The following is a 14,130-nucleotide window of genomic DNA, read 5'->3' on the forward strand; positions in this document are numbered from 1 at the left end:
CCTCCTCTAATGCAACAAAACAAATTAAACTAACCAGAAATCTTCACCTTTTCCCCCGGGGGAGCTGGAGACTAAAATAAGAGCCCACCTACGACTTATTCCTCTCCCCCACAGCACTAATGACCTTACGGATCATTAGAACACATCCATCGCTGAGGTCCTTGACCAAATTGCCCCAGCCAAGCTCAAACTACAAAAATGCAAACCAACTAAATCCTGGTTCAATGCCGACCTTAACAATGAGAGACGAGCCCTCAGACAAACTGAACCGAACGCACTTGAAGGCAACAGCCCTCCTCCTCTAATCTTACCCTTCTAAGAGCCGCTAGGTCCAGCCATAAAAAACATATTTTTAACGAAAAAGCATCCTCTTCCGTTCACAACTTGACCGGGCAAAAAAATCGACCAAGAGAACTATTTAACATTATTATAAACCAAACTACTTCTGCCCCGCTGATCTTCCAGCATTGATTGAAAGATGTGAGGAAATCGCTAGCTTCTTCTTAGTCAAAATCATAAAGGTTGACCAATCCTTCGCCGTTCCACCTCCCCACAGAACCTACCTCCCCTCCCTAACTCTCTTCCCGTATCTCCTGCCATTCCTTTTCCCCCTCTGACTCGGCTCAACTCTCCAACACTATCACCCACTCCGGACCCCACCCCACTGTCCCGCAGCGAAAGAACAATGCTTCCTCGATTAACTTTAGTCCTGTTTCAGAAAGAAATATCCTTAGCATAATCTCCAAGTTGAAACCATCCTCACATACCAGAGATCCCATCCCGGCCCATCTAGTTCAAGATCTAAAACACATCATCCCCCCATATTAGACCTTCATCATCAACTCCTCCCTCTCCTCAGGTATGGTTCCTGCATCCCTCCAACTAGGCCAAATTACCTCCATCATTAAAAACACTGCAACCGACCCAACTGACTTAAATAACCTACGCCCTATCTCTAACCTTCCGTTCTTATCCAAGACCCCAGAAAAATGCGCCCTACGCCAGCTGGACAATCACATTGACTCATTTAGCCTCTTAGACGCCTCCCAATCAGGTTTTCGAAAGGGCTGTACCTCTGAAACATTTTTATGAAAGCTGGCCTGTACACCGGGTTATGTGTGTATTTCTTATACTCTATCTCACATTGTTATTAAATAGATTGAAAAACCATGATGTATGTATTTATAAAACTTCTTTTAATTATTATTTTTTTTCCCCTCTCACAATTGTTATGTGGCTTTTTTTCACACTTTTTTTTAATATATAAATAACCGTTAGTATACTTTTTTTACAATTCATACAAAATTCTAAGCATAAATATATATCTAATTACAGTGATTTATCATACATATATTAATACATAAGTCAACAACTGATTATCAGTGCCCAATACAAAACTAGATCCAACGCGTTTCGGCGAGTCGCCTTCATCAGGAGTTTTGTATTCTCAATTGTTGATTTGATACTTAAGTTTCTACTGGGTACTCTGTGCGTGATAATTATGAGCAGTATCTGGGTGGCGACAAATGAGGAGGATCCTGGACGAGTTTCAAATCTGTAAAGTAGTCTATTCTGATAGAAGTATAATCCTTCAATTACACTGGTGCAGCAGTTCGGGTATGACGGGACCCCGCAACGGCTTTATTCAAACATTTGCTTCATTGTGCCATGTAAGACGTATAAGCCACCTGTCTGAGCCGTGATATCCTCAAACAAGATTTTCAAATATTCACATATCTCGTCAGAACCCGGCATCAGGGGAGCACCGCATACCATACTTTTGCACGTGACGTCGCAGTCGTTTTTAGGGCTCAGAGGGGGAGTCAGGTAGTGTTTAGGGCCCAGGGGGAGGGGTAATTTTTAGGGCTATGGTTGTCGGTGTACTTTTTAGGGCTGCGGGGTGGTCTGGTTAGTTTTTACATCTTGGGGGGGTTCGTTTTTATGGCTCAGTTGGGTGGAGTCGGTTTTAGGACTCAAGGGGAGGTTGGGTAGTTTTTAGGGCTCAGGAGGGGACATGGATGCTTTTAGGGCTCACGGGGGTAGAGGTAAATTTTAAGGCTTTGGAGGTTGGGTTCGCTTTTTTGGCCTCTGGGAGGTGGGGTAGTTTGTAGGGCTCAGGAGAGGTTGGGGTAATTGGGCTCGGGGGGGCACAGGTGTGAACTTTGCCACAAATATCCGTTTACCATTCATGCCTATACGATAAAATTAGGTTGTAAAGGGATGCACTGTAAAGGATTGCGTTGTTCAGAAACATCCGTGTTTAGGGCAGTATTGTAGAGGGACACATGGTCTAGCCTTCCATGGCCGGTACCATGAATCCTCTTAACATTTTAGAAAGTTGATTTTGGTAAATGTTTAAAACCATGGCTTTGCTAAGGGCAATTTACAAACCAGAAATGCAGCGCAACATTACAAAATGTGCACGTTTTTAATGTAGGCATTTTTGGAAACGGGGTGCCTGTATTCCCTCTTTCTACCACCAAATGATTCATAATCATTTTTCCAACATTACATATTTCATAATGTATTTCGAGCTTCTTCTCTTTTAACACAGACATACACAGTCTCAAATGATTGAATTTGACACTGAAATAAGACTATTTTTCATTTGTTCCAATGCAAATACAATTTTCCAAGATAAAATGTTTACAATACATGTTTTCATGAAAAATATCTTGCACATATTAGCAACATTGTTTCTATCACTAAATAGCATTATTTCCTCAAAACTGTATTTGATTAGGAGAAACAATTACTCAGCACTGCCAATGACCCCTTATCAAATACAACTGGTTCTCAATGTGTGTTTCTATTGTTTTTGTCAACATCACGGTGCTGCAGAAACATTTGATGCGACTTTCTGGCATTTAATAAATGAATGTGCCTGTTGAAATGATTAGTGCAGGAATATTAATTCAGCCTTCCCCACGTTGTGCAGGATCCTAAAATGGTTTAAGTGCTTCTAAAAACAGATTGCGTAACAATGTGAATCTTTTATCTTTGAAAGCTCCCTCGAGAATAATGGCACTCACAAGTTTTTTAATTCCTACTAGGTATTAGGGACCTATTAGTACAAGTTTCCATTGTCAATATAACTTTTCATTTTACAAAGTTTCTATTCATGATACTTTCCAGCTCAAAGTCAACTTCCAAACCGTTTGATCTGTGCCGGAAAATATTATTTTGGTAGTGTATATGTTCATGGCAAGTCTGTTTCTGCTTTTCCAAAGTCTTTCATGACGTTGTCAGTATGGTTACGTTTAGAGAAAATAGTGCTACTCATAGAGTGTCAGGTTTGTGGTTTGCTCATTCAAAAATTAACATTAATGTATATACTTAGCAATTGATTTCTAAAAATGGCATGGAACGTTGTAGCTGAAATATATAATTAGTCTCGCTGTAGAAGTGAAATGTTTAATTAGAGCATAGTGCCTAATCTAGGCTAGGTTTAATTAAATAGGCCGCATAAACAAGAGCGCAGATCACATTGCAGAAAAGTGCAAGTTTATTCGCTGTGCACGAGCTCAAATGTATTGTATTTGTTTTCATAAAATTATCAAAATTCACCTGCAAACCTCTCTCTGCAACATTCAAATGCAAAGGTCTCCGTCCTTGTGTGCAAATGTAACTTATCTTGGTCTACCTCTGTAAGAAATGTGCATGTGCTGCAACACTGCAAGACTATGAGCAAAACCAGGGGGCATGATTATAAGGCATTGCACAACTGGAGCATCACTTTTAACGACGCTCCTGTGGCGCAATGCCCTGCTCCATGTGTACAAAGCTGCATTAAACCACTTTGCATGGCTTAACGACTCTGCATGGAAGGGGCATGCAATGGGAGCTGCTGTGGGTGGCATTTTTTATTATTATGATTTTGATGTTATGCTTATTTCCTTGACTCTAATGACTTTAGCTTTCTTTAGTGATATCATTATTTGAGTAACTAAACACATTCTGAGAGCTGGAAAAGCCTAGTTGGCAGGTTTTCTTAACAGCTATCACTGTTCGTTAAAGTTCAGGATTTTCCCTTTTTGCCCACCACCTTTCTTAATTAATTTGGGTTGGATCACCCATAGTTTTTATGGGATAAAAGCAGGCAATGGCTAGTAGTGTTAATTAGTGGCAATTAGGTAGCCATTTAGTAGATAATTAGACCTTCAATTGGGAAAATCCTGCATGAGGTGACCCTGTGATTTAGGCATTGGGAGGCTGATGAAGGTGATCTGGTGGCGCAGCTTAGAAGGTTGGATTGGTGAATTTTAATAGGGGCAGTATTTCCTGTGTGGTGTGATTTGTTTTGGATGGTTGCATCCGTATTGTGTTTTTGGAATTTGTGTCTTGCAGAGTGCGTACCACATTGTGTGCTGATTAAGGTGCATTATTGTTGATTTATTTGTCTTGACACTGCATTTTATGTGAAGACATTTGACATTTTTGGAGAACTCGACATATAAAATAGTCTGTGTAAGTTAAAATGTTGCAGCAAGTTAAATATACGTTGACATTTATGAATTCTTTAAGAATCTAATTAAGAGTGAGCACTAATTAAGAGTGGTGTTTATTCTCTGAACAAGGGTAGGTTATACTGATTGCAGGTTAGGTCATCACAGGTCAAAGCCTACTCAGTGTGTAAGTAGTTGGTTAATGCCTTGAAGCACTACTTCCCTCTTGTGGTCATTTTGTTTCTGCCCCATATCTTAAGCACAGGTTTATTGTTTATTGTTTCTGGTTTATAAACTGTTGTGTTTGAAGATATTGTTTTATGATTACATTGGGGTTTGGTCGTGTGGTGTAGTGTAGTGGGAAATTTGTTTTAAATTGCAATGAGTGAGACCCTGGATAAATCTAAGAATAATTCACTGACAAAAGCAAAAATTCAACTCCGGTTGTAAGTCCGGCTCATGAGATGCTTGTAAATTCTTGCATACATACTTGCGTAAGACATTTGTATGAACTTATATATTTTTTTTTTTTTTTTTAAATTTTTAAAACCTTTATTATAAAAAGCACACAGCTATTCAGCCTAACATCCCGGAGGCAAGGCAGCATAGTATAGAACGGTCATAGTGCCTAGCGATTCTTGTCAGGACAATGCAGGTTGTTTTATTATTTTTAAACCAAAAACTTAAGTAAAGCGCCCGAGGGCGTGAAAAAGGCAATGGAAATGGAGAAGACCACTAGTCGGTAGGAGGCGGAAGGAGCTGGAGAAGTTGTAGAAAGAACTGAGACAGAATGTAGCAAAAGCGGGGGGGGGGGAAAGGAAGAACAGGAGAGTCAGTACAAGAGCAACATAGCTGTCGTCAACGTCTATGGTGACAAGCGTTCATCTCGTGGCAACGGTGCAGGTGGTAAACACAAGTCCCCTCTATAGGCATTCCAGGCACCCCATACCTTGTTCCACGTCTGAGGCCGCCCCCTGGCAGTATACACAGTCTTTTCGCGCAACATACACCAGTCCATGTTGGCCTTCCATTGTACCACCAGGGGGGCCACATTAGAACCCCACCTCTGCGCTATGTCCCGTTTAGCGACCATATTGCCCAGTGTGGCCCATCGGGTCTGCGCCGTATCATAGTCATTAGGCTCCCAAACATTCAGGAGGCACCTACGCGCCTCCGCCGCTAACTCCACTCCAGTCACCTCCCGCATCACTCTATGAACCCTCTCCCAATAAGGGACAATAACGGGGCACTCCCACAGTATATGAAGAAAGGTGGCAAGGGCTCCGCAGCCACGGCGGCAGAGGCCATCCGGCGAGAAGCCCATGTGCACAAGCCTGGGGCCGGTGACATACACTCGGTGAAGGATTTTAAACTGGACCAATCTCAGACGCGAGGAAATGGCTACCTCCTTAGGGGAGGACACAGCACTCTGCCAGTCCTCTTCGTCCAGTTCCAACCCATCGGCCACCCACTGTTCTCGCAAGCGCTGGAGGAGGTCCACCTGAACGTTGATTAGTTTCTTGTAGGACAGAGAGATGGCGCTATCAGGCATATGCCCGTCCAACACCCTGTCCTCCAAAGGGGAACTCTCGGGGATGTCACCCTCCTCCGGCCTGGCGGCAGTTATTGCATGCTGCAGCTGGGCGTAGCGGAAAAACTCCGTAGCACTCAATTTATACTCCGCCTGCAGCTGTGGGAAAGTCTTGATCACCCCCCTGGAGAGCATGTCCTCAACCCTCGAGATGCCTATGAGATCCCACTTCTCAAAGCCCTTGGTGTGCCAAAGCTTGCCCAAGATGTCGGAATCAAAGAGAGGGGTAAATCTCGTCAGTCTGCCCTGCCATCCCTGTATCTTAGTGACCGTCCGCCACGTATGGACCGCCGCCTTGGTCGGGCCGGTGAGGTTACGATCAAAGGATCTAGAATATAGGGCGCGATAGTAATTGCCTCCGTGCAAAAGCCAGCGGTCCATGGCATAGCCGGGGTTGTCCACGGGACCGTAAAAGCCATGATTGATGGCGGTAAGTTGAGAGGCCCAATAGTATCTCCGCACGTCTGGCAGCGCAATGCCCCCATCATACCATGGCATGGTGAGCTTCCGAGCAGCGACACGGGGTCGGCCGTCCCAAAGAAGGGCACGCTGCAGACTCTCGACCTCCCTGAAGTAGCGGGCCGGGACAAGGTCCTGAGTATTCTGCAAGGCATACAGGAACCTGGGAAGGGACATCATTTTAAACAACGCCGCCCGGCCCAGCAACGAGAGAGGGAGCTTACGCCAACTCTCCACGTCCCGCCGCAGACGGTGGAGCGGGGGGAGCAAGTTGTGGTCATACCTTGCCTTAGGGCTATGTGAAATGTAAATCCCCAAGTACTTAAAGCCTTGTCCCGCCAGTTGGATATTACAGCCTCTGGGAAGGCGCGGTGTATCGCCCTTGAGGATGTAAAGGGAGGATTTGGCCCAGTTAATGATCAGGCCGGAGTAACGCCCAAACAACCTGAGCACATCGCACGCCACGATAAGCGACTTGCAAGGGGAGGTGAGATACAACAGGATGTCGTCCGCGTACAGGGAGACCCTGTCCTCAAAGCCCGGGGACCAGGAGATCCCATGCAAGTCAGGGTGCGAGCGCAGCATCGCCGCGAGGGGCTCCAGAGCCAGCGCAAACAGGAGCGGAGACAAGGGACAGCCCTGTCTGGTGCCTCGCTGAAGTGCGAAGGGAGCAGACATACGACCGTTCACCGTAACAGCAGCCAAGGGGCTAGAATAAAGAAGTCGCACCCAGCCCAGGAAGCCCGGCCCAAAACCAAGTTTCGTCAGGACTGCCCACAAATAACTCCATTCCAAGGAATCAAAAGCCATTGTGGCATCAAGGGAGGCCAGCACCGCCGGTTCAGTGAGGGCGTGAACTCTGGCCATAACGCCATGCAAGCGTCTCAGGTTAAGGGCAGTATTGCGGCGGGGTATAAAACCGGACTGATCCGGGTGTACCAGGTCGCTAATAACCCCGACCAATCGATTAGCCAACAGTTTGGCCAGGATCTTGGGTTCGGCGTTAAGGAGGGAAATAGGGCGGTAGGACCTACAGACATCTCGCGGCTTGCCATCCTTGTGAATAACCACAATAGTGGCCAGGCGCTGGTCCAGGGGGAAGACTCCATCCTCACGAGCACGGAGGAACATGTCTTTCAAGTGAGGAGAGATCACGTCCGGCCGGATCTTATATAGTTCAACCGGTATGCCATTGGGTCCGGTTGCTTTGCCCGTACGCAAAGCGCGGATCGCCAAGGCGATCTCGTCCGCAGTGATGTCCCGGTCAATGTCCACCCTGTCCTCCTCAGAGAGGCAAGGAAGGTCTATCGCCGAGAGGAAGTCAGCCGAGTCGGCCTCAGAGTGATCCGACCCGGAGGTGTAGACCCCCCGGAAATAGTCAGCAAAGGACTCGGCGATGGCGCTCGGATCCGTAACCACCACTCCGTCATCGCACAGGATCTCCGGAACCACTCGGCTCGCCATCTCCCGCCTGTCCAGCCAGGCCAATAATTTACCAGCCTTGTCCCCGACGTCATAAATGCGGCCTTGCTGTTCTTTCGCTAAGAGCAGAGCTGCATTCGTAGCAAGATCGTGATACTCCGATTGCTTCAGAGAGAGTTCATGCAGGAGGGCGGGTTCGGGCCCGGGCCCCAGACGGGACTCGAGGTCCAAAACCTCCTCCTCAACTTGTAGGAGATCCGCATCACGAGTTCTTTTGGCCGTCGCGATGAGAGCCAAGGCCTCACCCCGCAACACCGTTTTGAAGGCCTCCCAAAGGGTGACCGCAGAGCCCACTGAGCCAGTATTTTCTGTAAAATAGAAGGCGATGGCCTTGGCCAGCAGCGCCCGCATGTTGTGGTTGCGGAAATACCAGGGATTTACGGTAGCCGGGCGGCTGGACAAAAGGACACCGAAGTCAAAGGAGATCCACAACGGCGAGTGGTCGGAAACGCCCCTTGCCAAAAAACGCGCCTCAGAAATGGCAGGCGATTGCGCCGCCAGGGTGAGGACATAGTCCAAGCGGGACAGACTTCCATGGGCCCCGGAGAGGAACGAAAACTGGCGAAGCGCCGGATGTAAAAGTCGCCAACAGTCCACCAGACCCATAGAGTCAAGGAAGGTCGGCAGCCACGTTTGGGAACCCGGAAGGTCTCTCGGTGGCTGACGATCCAGGGTACCAGAGCAGACTGAATTGAAGTCCCCCCCTAGGATCAGTAGGCCCGAGGGCAGAGACAAAATGGCGCCACCAAGGTCCCGGAAGGTGCTAGACTGGAGACCGGGGGGAACATAAACCGACAACAGGGCCAGGGAACGCCCCTCCCACCTCCCCGCCACAGCTGCGTAACGCCCCCTATCATCTAGCAGGGTGACGTCTATCTCAAGCGGAAGGGACGCACGTACAAGGACGCCCGCCCCCCGGGAGCCCGAGGAGAACCCAGAGTGGGCGACCATTTTATAACCCTTGCGATTCAGGGCCCTACAAGAGTTGCCCACTAAGTGCGTTTCCTGCAGTAAAACTACATCAGGCATGTTCCTTTTTATCAGCTGGAGCACCACCCCTCTCTTGACCCTATCACCTAGTCCATTGACATTCCAGCTAAGCACTTTTAGTTTCCTACCCCCCATCCCCAAGCAACCCGCCCCACCCGACTCCGTTCGACCCGATCATACATTGTTCAACTAAACACACAGTCCATTGCCTCAAAGAAGAAAAAGAAATAGAACAAACAAAGAACAAACCCCGCGAAATTGCACCCCCCACCCTGCACCCCTGCATGTGACTAAAAAGCCCCCCCAACCAGCAGTGTGCCTGTCGCCCCATAACTACTCTACAAAAAGACACCCAGGGGAGTAAGGACTCTCCGCGAACTCCTCCCGCCACCCTCCATGTATTGACAGAAAAGATAATAAGGCAACTAAAAGCAACATTGGATAGCCCCCGAGGCAAGCAAGAGGGTCATTTAGTCACCCATTACAGAACCAAGTCTCATGGGTCCGGGCCGCCAGCCGCGCCACCCTCGTGGTCCTCCTGCGCTTCTCGGCGCGGTGGCAGAGTGTCCAGCCAGTCACTGACGTTCTCGGCGAAGTCGAAAAACAGTGCACGGCCCTCGTATTCGATCCGCAGCTTGGCAGGGAACATCATAGAATACTTAAGGCCCAGGTCCCGTAGCCGTCGCTTCACCCCAGAATAGCTCTGGCGCTGTCGCTGCACTGTCCTGGTGAAATCCGGGTAGAAATGGACATCAGCGTTCTGAAATTTAAGAGGGCCATGGCGCCTGGAGGCCTGCAGGATGGCATCCCTGTCGCGAAAGTTAAGCAGCCGGGCCACGATAGGTCTAGGCGCCACGCCAGTCTTCGGCGGGCCACCCGGTACCCGGTGGGCACGCTCCACCGAGAAAAAGTTGCTGAGGCCAGGCGGGGCAAGATGTGTTCTGATCAAATCTTCAACGAGGAGGTCCGTCGCCGCCTCCTCCGAACCCTCCGGTACGCCGACAATGCGGACGTTCTGCCGCCTGGCCCGACTTTCGAAATCATCCAGCCGCTTCGCGAAGTGCTCCGCCGTCCTCTGCAGGTTCCGGACCTCCGTTTGCATGTCCGAAACGTCTTCTGTGAGACTGGCCGTCTTAATGTCCAGATTCTTAACCCTGTCATTAGTCTTGCCCAGGTCGGCTCTGATGAGGGACAGATCAACGGCCATGCCATCCACCTTGTGCGTGAGGACTTCATGCTGTTGCTGCATGTCTGCCCGGAAGCTAGTGATGGCTCCCAAAATGTCGGTCAAAGTGGGCTCAGAGCCGTCCGGCGAGCCCGAATGTGGGATGCCCTTGGCAGAGGGGCCTGTAGCAGGCGGTGTTTTCAGCTGAGTGTAGCGCTCAATCCGATTCTGCTGTTGTTGTTGCGGTTTATTGCGCCCTCCTCTATTAGACTGCTTGTCGAGGTCCCCCTTGCCCGCCATGTTAGGTCTCAAAGAACAAAGGGCTATGCCAGGCAAGTCCAAGCCCAGAAACCCGGAATGGTGTCCGGGACGTCAGCGGGAGACAGTTCCAGGCGCGCTTCGCCGTCCAACTAGCACCGCTGTCCAGCACACTTCTCCAGTGACAAAAGCAGGCTTGCACTCTGCAAGTCAGCAAGACGTAGTAGCGGAGTCCGCAGAGACAATGGCACCGAGCTGGCACGGAGCCCCACTCGACGTAGCTCCGCGTAGGAGACACCGATTTGAGTTCTGAAAACGGTGCTCGCCTCAGGTAGCCACCAGCAATGAGTATCCACCCTCGTGGATCAGGATTACGGGCAGGATAGTTGCGGAGGATCGGAAGGTCCGCGGAGCTCCGGGCTTACGCGGCCATCTTGGTTGCCCGCGAAGCTCCTCCATGAACTTATATTTTTGTGCTTTGTTAACAATGCACAAAGTGAATGTTTCACACTTGATTTTACATGTATACACTAATGTTTTGTTCTGGTATTGCTTTTGAAACTAAATTTCTATGATGTTTAGTAGTGTGTTTTCCTAATGTATGTTAGCTAGACTGCATTTTAGTGTAAATGCCATGTTGTCAGAGTTGAAAGTCATTTCTGTCACTGTTCTTGTCTTCCCCACCCGACCAACTTCTCTCCCTGCAACCTATTTAGCACACAGTCAAACTGAGATATAATAGTTTATTTCCACTGTTATTGTTATGCTAGTCTCAACTAACGTTCCATTAGAAAGTCTGGAGAAGGGAACCGACACCGGACAACAGGACCTCCTTCAAGCTGGCCACCCGGAAACACCACCAGCTGATCCGCGCCGCCAAGAAAACAGCATTCAAGGACAGGTTGGACAACAACGCACACAACTGCAAGGAACTCTTCAACATCGTGAAAGAGCTTTCCAACCCCAGCGCAGGAAACAACGACATCACCCCATCGCAAGACCTCTGCAACTCCCTGGCTTCATACTTCCACAACAAGATCGCGGACATACACAACAGCTTCAACAACCAACCAACGCACACCATGACCGAACAACCACCCCCCACCACCACCCTCCACGCCTGGACCCCGATCAGCACCGAAGACACCATCCGCACGATGAACTCCATCCACTCCGGATCACCGACGACCCCTGCCCGCACCACGTCTTCAACAAGGCCGACGCTGTCATCGCACCCCACCTGCGAGACATCATCAACACATCCTTCGACACCACCATCTTCCCTGAGAGCTGGAAACACGCCGAACTCAGCGCTCTACTCAAGAAACCAACAGCGGACCCCACCGACCTCAAGAACTACCGCCCCATCTCACTCCTCCCGTTTCCAGCCAAAGTCATCGAGAAGACCGTCAACAAGCAGATGGCCGCCTTCCTCGAGACGAACGGATCCCTCGACCCCTCACAGTCGGCTTCCGAGCCAATCACAGCACCGAGACCGCCCTCATCGCCGCCACCGATGACATCCGAGCCCTGATGGACAATGGAGAAACAGCGGCCCTCATCCTCCTAGACCTCTCCGCGGCATTCGACACGGTCTGCCACCGCACCCTAGTACGGCGCCTCAGCAACATCGGAATCCAGGACAAGGCGCTGGAATGGATCATCTCCTTCCTCGACGGAAGAACACAGAGAGTCCGCCTACCACCGTACAAGTCAGAGGCCTCCGAAGTCATCTGTGGCGTCCCTCAAGGATCATCTCTGAGCCCCACCCTCTTCAACGTCTACATGAGCTCCCTCGCGGCCATCGTACGCAAACACAACCTCAGCATAATCTCCTATGCCGACGACACCCAGCTGATCCTCTCCCTGACCAACGACCCCACCGCCGCCAGAGCCAACCTGCACGAAGGGATGAAAGAGGTAGCCGAGTGGATGACGACCAGCCGCCTGAAACTGAACTCGGACAAGACGGAGGTCCTCATCCTGGGCCCCTCACCCTCCGCCTGGGACGACTCCTGGTGGCCTCCCGCCCTGGGCACCGCACCCAAACCGACAGACCATGCACGCAACCTGGGCTTCATCCTGGACTCCTCCCTCTCCATGACCAGGCAAGTCAACAACGTCTCCTCGGCGTGCTTCAACATCCTACGCATGCTACGGAAGATCTTCTGGTGGATCCCCACCGAGACCAGGAAGATCGTCACCCAGGCCCTCGTCACCAGCCGACTGGACTACGGCAACGCCTTCTACGCCGGTACCACCGCCAAGCTCCAGAAGAGACTCCAGCGGATCCAGAACGCCTCAGCCAGACTCATCCTCGACATCCCACGAACCAGTCACATCTCCGGACATCTGAGAGACCTTCACTGGCTCCCCGTCAACAAAAGAATCACCTTCCGCCTCCTCACCCACGCACACAAAGCCCTACACAACCAAGGCCCGAGCTACCTCAACAGCCGAGTCAACTTCTACGCTCCCAAACGCCACCTCCGATCAGCCAACCACGCCCTCGCCGCCGTCCCCCGCATCCGAAGAGCGACTACAGGAGGAAGGTCCTTCTCCTACCTGGCTGCCAAGACCTGGAACTCCCTGCCGACCGACCTGCGCCTGACCCAAGACCACCTCTCCTTCAGGAAGAAGCTGAAGACCTGGCTGTTCGAGCAGTAGCGGCACCCCCCCCACACCCCCCCAGCGCCTTGAGACCCTACGGGTAGGTAGCGCGCTTTACAAGTGTCATTGATTGATTGATTGATTATTCCACCACAATTTAAAACATCTCACAAGGTATGTCTGATAGTTCACTGTGCTCCCTCCAGTCACACAACAAGGAATTGCTCATGTATCTATTATGTTCTAACATCTCCGGACGACATTTGCATAGAGAGCGCTAAACAATTACTCATGTAGGGAGTTGGCGGCACATGCATCAAACCATTTTGCGATCTCAAATAGTATGATACGCAAAAATCATCCGTTTGCAATTGCAAAATGGCCAAGTTTGTCGGACTCACAATTTAGGTAATTGCAATTTATTGCGATTTCCTAAATTGCGATTGCATTTAACGAATCTCAAATTGCGATTCCTGAAATGCAATGCTAGAAGCAATTTAAAATAGCGATTTTGCTATCTGAGGTCGCATATTACTGAAAAATAAAACAAGGCCTGCATAGCTATGAATTCCATCAAGTAGTTGACAAAGTTCAGTTTTGGTCCTGGAGGGCGATAAAGTAAGGCTCCGTCCCAGATCGCCCTAGGCGACATGGAGACCCTAAAGATACCCATTTCCATTGTATCACTGCAGGTTGTAGCAAACCATTGGGCTTTAATATGGTCTTTAAAGGCTAGCCCAATTCCTCCTCCCAGCTTTCCCCCCTCTATCTAGATGAATAAACTTCAACTCATTGGGTGCCGCTTCTCTAACCCCACGGAGCACAGGGGGGCCAGCGAGGCCGGTCTACTGTAGGGCGGATGCCAGAGTGATGAATTCCGACGGCTAGGAGGGACAGCAGCCGGAGCGCCAAGCTCATCAGCGAGGCCCAATGCAGGCTGCCATTTTGTCACCCAGGGATTCCAGAGAAACAAGGGCCAGCGGGATGCACCAGAGGGCCGACACGGGAACAAACAGCTTTTGAGACAGCCCTGTGCCCTGGGACTCAGGACAGGCTGGTAGGAGTGGTAGATGACTGCCAAAGAGCGCCAGATGCGAGGCCGATGATGGAGTGGTTCAGGAGCACTCTTA

This window comes from Lissotriton vulgaris, chromosome 10, assembly GCF_964263255.1.
Source record: "Lissotriton vulgaris chromosome 10, aLisVul1.2, whole genome shotgun sequence".
Taxonomy (NCBI): Eukaryota; Metazoa; Chordata; class Amphibia; order Caudata; family Salamandridae; genus Lissotriton; species Lissotriton vulgaris.